Genomic DNA, 6,000 nt, shown 5'->3' on the forward strand with positions numbered 1-6,000 from the left:
TAGGGTTAGCATCAGAGAGCTAGGGTTAGCATCAGAGAGATAGGGTTAGCATCAGAGAGATAGAGTTAGCATCAGAGAGATAGGGTTAGCATCAGAGAGATAGGCTTAGCATCAGAGAGATAGAGTTAGCATCAGAGAGATAGGGTTAGCATCAGAGAGCTAGAGTTAGCATCAGAGAGATAAGGATACTATCAGAGAGATAGGGTTAGCTTCTGAGGTTTTTGTGATATAGCTAGAATGTTTGACTAAAGATACATAGGTCATAGGCTAATGCGATGGTTAAGGCCATAGTCACATCTCTGTCTAAGATTTATGGTTGGCTTAAGGGTTGTATTGAACCTTTATAACAGGCTTAAGGATAAGCATTATGCTACGCGTTACGGTTCACACTAAACAAACAACAGCTTTTTAGGCTGTATCAAACCTTCATGAAATCTTTCGTAAAGCTTATGCTTATCTTATGCTCATTTTCTTGTCAAATGTTTTATGAAGGCCTATCTGGTTCAGAAAACATTAATAATAAATGTCATTTTATTTATTTATTGAACTTTTCTTTTTACACACATCAAAATATAAATACAAAATGCAAGCAGAAAGAAAGAAAAACACAGTCATAAAAAACAAACACATTCATCAGTAATAAGATCCTCAATCAGCTTTCTGAATTACCCTAGAGGCACCAGAACATCACATGTAAGAACATTTTGAAGATTGTTCCACAAATAAGGTGCAAGAAAACAAAAAGCTGATTTACCTAACTCAGTAGAGACCGTTCATATAGATGATGTCGCCATAGTCTATGACCGATAGGAACATCGACTGAATAATCTGCTTTCTACTATTTAGCAAGAGGCAGAAGAAACCCATGTTTATTCTCAGGTTCTGAACTGACTCATCAATATGCTTTTTAAAAGACAGATTTGTATAAATGCAGATGCCCAGATATTTGTAAGCAGGGACACGATCAATATTGACACCATCCAAAGTACATATGTTTAAATCATCAGTTATTTGTATGCGCTGTAGAGAACAACATATACTTAGTTTTACCTGCATTCAATACTAATTTCAGGTCAATCAAGTTTTTCTGTAACACCATGAAGGCAGACTGTAGTTCAGATAGAGCCTGGCCAACCGTGGGGGCATTAGCATACACAACAGCATCATCGGCATATACTGCGCAGGTTCCAATTTTTTACAGACAAGTCAATATTATTAATGTAAACAGTAAAAAGTACAGGACCCAAAATCGACTCCTGCGGGACACCTTTCGCAATATCCAGGAAACCTGATTTAACACCATCAGTATATACACATTGAGTTCTATCTGTCTAGTAATTTGTAAACCAGTTACATGCAACCTGGTCTATGCCAATTGATGAAAGCCTCTGAATTGACAGGTCAATGAAGAGGGCAGCACAATGTTGCCTTTTATCCATACTGTTAACCACATCATTTATAACTAGGGATGCAGCAGAGATAGTGCTATGACTTGGTCTAAAACCCAACTGATGTACATTTACAATACATTTAAAAGATAAGAAAGATCTTAGCTGAAAATAAAGAACGATTCTAATATTTTAGCTAAGCAAGAAAGTTTAGAAATAGGGTGAGGATTATTTAGGTCAAAAGGGTCATCACCTTTGTGAAGGGGAAGTACATGGGACGCCTTCCAAACCTTGGGGATAGTACACGATATAATCATCAGGTAAAAAATATGGGTCAATCATTCAGCAATCAGGGGGGCAGAGAGATGCAGCAAAAATGGATCAAACACATCAGCCCCAGTGGATTTTTTTTTTTTTTACATCAATCAAGGTGTCTAGCACATCACAGATAGCCAATTGTTGAAATGAAAACAAAGATTCACTAAAAGTTGACGGGTTAACTGTCGAGTCAGCTAGAGGCTGGCAGAGGCAAGAGCAGTCGATTGACTGACCAGGGTCAGCTACACCACCGTTTCTCTCAAATGAAAAGCCTGCTGAGATAAATGATTATTAAAGCATCACTTATCCCATTCTTCTCAGTTATGATGCCAGAGTCAGACAGAACTTGCTTAGGCAGGGAAGAAGACGAATTAGTGCGCTTCAGTGCATTTACTGTTTTCCAAAATGTAGTCATGCTATATAAAGAATGACAAAAGGGTTATGGCACATCTTGGCAAAGCACCAGATGTAAGGACCATTACTCTTTATGTAGTATGGTATACATTATTTTAAAAGTATTTATGTAGTGTTTATGAAGATTTTATAAATGCTGTATAAAGCCTTTATAAATTGTAGTTCCGACCAAGTTCTGAATGGGATTTACACATCTGTGGGTCCTACTGATCTATTCTACCACCTCATTACATACATCTGATATGTTATTGTACTGACACACCAGCATTTGAAAATGAATCAGCACAAATATATATATATACGTGGTCCTCTGTAGCTCAGCTGGTAGAGTACGGCGCTTGTAACGCCAAGGTAGTGGGTTCGATCCCCGGGACCACCCATACACAAAAATGTATGCACGCACGACTGTAAGTCGCTTTGGATAAAAGCGTCTGCTAAATGGCATATTATTATTATTATTATTATATATTTTTTTGGGGGGGGGGCAGAACGAACTGTTTTTCATTTCTTTTAGGTCCCTTGTCAAGCTGGAGGCACATAATATGGTTGAAAGTGATGGTATTTGTAGCCAGAGGAGTTTTCTTATAACAAAGACATAAAACACTTGGATGTCTGAGTATTGCTATTTCGAGACAGGGGAAGTTAGTGAATAACTATTGTTGGTTATAGTAATGGCCAGAAAATACATCCTTCCATCACACACACACAATCTCAAACATGCATTCACACACACACACACACACTCGCGCACACACACACACACACGCACATTTCCAAGACTCTCATATGAAAGGCACTATAACATTTATTTATTTGTTCTTTCCAATTTTCAAAAAGCCACAACACCTGCGTCCAGATGGCAGTTTCTTTCCATCTGTGAGGGAAGGAGTAAAGGATGATCGATATCAGCAGCTACAACAGCACCCACTTCCAGATGGCATGATCGTTAAGTTCTGAGACGCCTGTTGTCGGGAGTCCAATCAATTCAGCTCCAAAATGAAAAGCATACTTTTCTCTGTCAGTAAATCTACATTAGAATAACCTATATAGTATTTAGATTGTATCTGCGGCGGATACAAGTCATCCCATGACGTCTCTAGCAGCCTAAACACAAAAACAGTGACGTTTCCACCTATCCCTCTGAGATTATGACTAATTAACCTCTAAAAGTCTACTACGCTAACATATGGAATTGTTTTAAGATGGTCACACCATGGATCATTTAGCTATTAGATTTTGAATTTTAGGACCCCTTTAGGTATCCCCAATTTGTTGTTTTTTAACAACTGGTTATCAATGTGGATTCTAGGAGCTGGAGCTGTCCACACCTGGTCTAAAATCAGAGAACGTAGCCTCCAATCTTAGCTAAATAATCTATGGAACTTTATGAAGTCATCTAAAATAAAAACAAAAAGTCCTCATGAGACCTCGTAGCAGTTGAATCTTGTCTACTATCTGTGACACCTAAATTGCGTATCTTCATAAATTACACATTACTTTTCCAAACTTAAAATTTGACTGGTGACAAAAAGAACTGACGAATGGTTTGATGAATAAATTATGTTTCTATTTGTTGATTTCACATGTAGTGAGATGTCATTCTGCTCCGTCTCTCTAGGTCTTCCTCCTGTCAAGCCAAGACAAATTCTCAAAGAGCCCTGTCATAATTTCCGCCATCTTGGAGACAGACAGGAAAAGCAACCAGGTGGGACGTTGTCTGCATCTCAGGGATCTGCTAAACGTTTGCTCCAATTAACAAACACTCAGCCCGTCATCTTCTCAGCGACCCTTCTCCACAGTGGTCGTTGGCTAGAGCAAAGCAGCTTACATCTGTGGCACTGTGACTGACAACACTACATTTCAGGATACACTTTTAACCAGAGAGACTTTCAGAAGCAATTAGGGTTAAGTGCCTTGCTCAAGGGCACATCAACAGATGTTTTACCTAGTTGACTCTGGGATTTGAACCAGTAACATTTCATTTACTAGCCCAACACTCTTAACCACTAGACTACCTTCCACCATTAGCTCGCTAGGTGACAAGGCGGTGTTCACCCGCCGCAATACTTATTTGGAGTCTCAGTGGATCAGTTATGAGTAGGTAAATGTTGGTGTCAGTGGATCAGTTAGGAGTAGGTAAATGTTGGGGTCTCATTTAGGATCAGTTAGGAGTAGGTAAATGTTGGTGTCTCAGTTATGATCAGTTAGGAGTAGGTAAATGTCTCAGTGGATCGGTAAGGAGTAGGTAAATGTTGCCCCCTAATCACTGATAATGGTGTCAGATATTATTTCATCTTCGTAATAGTTGAGGTTGGTTTAGAGGGAAGAATAATCTGATCCCAGATCTATGGTAGCTAAAGGGTGATTTCTACCTCAGCACATATTTACACTTGCTACTTCCAATTGAGTCAACGGTTGTTTATCTCTTGATGATATTCTGTCTCACCTTTACTTCAGGGAAAAAGACACATACTATTTGACCGAGCTGCAGACTGACGGGATCATAATCTCGATTTGAACAGACGCCTCTCCGACAAAGGATTATTTCTGTCAAATGGCACCCTGTTCTCTACCCACTGGTTAAATCAATGTTGTTTCCACGTCATTTCAATGAACGTGAACCAACGTGGAATAGATGTTGAATTCTTGTCTGTTCCCAGTAAGTATATAGTGCACTACTTTTGACCAGGGCCTATAGGACCTATAAACATAGGGCTCTGGTCAAAAGTAGTGCACTATATAATGATTAGGGAAGCATTTAGGACTTAGCCCTTGCGATTCTTTTGCACTCAGCCCTTGCTATTATTCTTATTTCTATTTTTTTTCATCTAGGCTTGTCTGGGTTTTGACATTTATCTGCAATCCTAAAAGCTTTGTTTCAGTTGCCTTTAAAATCTGGGCTCCTGTAATTGATATGCGCTGTGACAAAACTGTCAAGCTTTTCTGGATTCAAATCCTAGAATGTAACGAGATAATAGCCCTGTTTGATGTTAGATCTCTTGTCTGTTACCAGTGAGGTGTCTCAGTCCATATCTTATTCATGCAGCCTAACACCTCAGAGAGCCCTACAAGAATAACATATCTGATTCTCCCTAACTCCCAGGTATAATGTAGCTTTTCAATCACAAAGTAGGTCTTTGAGAGTGCACCGTAGGCCTTATACGTCTCCAATCCACTCAGTGGTAACGCAAATCCATTGTGTCAAGTCCTTAAGCAAGATGTTTTCCACTGCGCACCACAACCCCTAACCAGTGAGAGATTTCCCCCTCAGATTATATTCAGCGGTTCTTGCTGGGCACAGAGTCACTCAGGCAACGGTACACTCCTTCTTCTGCTGTTGTTCTGTGAACAGGAAAAGTGAACTGACATTTGTAACCGACCACCTGGATTCGGTCCTATGTAGCAACATTTGAAATTTGATAAAAGTATAGACTCAGAGCTAGAAAATTGTATATCATACACTACAGTTGAGGAACAATGGGAAAGTAATTATGCTTTGAACATTAATAAACTGGTACACCTACTGGAGAGCTCTTCTTTGTCTACACCCATTCAGCATCATTCACACCCTCTTAAGCCTCAGCCCCACCCAACTCTTTAAGGATTCACATGTGAGGCCATGTGCTAAACAACCAAAGATTTCAAGACTAAGGGCTGGTTTATACTACGTCTATTGACATGTCTGTAGACAGTTGTCACAATGACATCATGAACATTCTATTGTCGTCCGACATCAAAATTGTCGTTGTCGCTATGAAAAAGTATAAACACAAAAATGACATGCTGCATGACATCAGCAGCATGGTGGTCCAAAATAGCATAACTGGTGTATTTTAACACCAATAAACCCATCCATTTCAAAATGAATTGAGGATATGTC

This window comes from Coregonus lavaretus (assembly GCF_964263955.1).
Source record: "Coregonus lavaretus genome assembly, chromosome: 8".
Classification (NCBI taxonomy): domain Eukaryota; kingdom Metazoa; phylum Chordata; class Actinopteri; order Salmoniformes; family Salmonidae; genus Coregonus; species Coregonus lavaretus.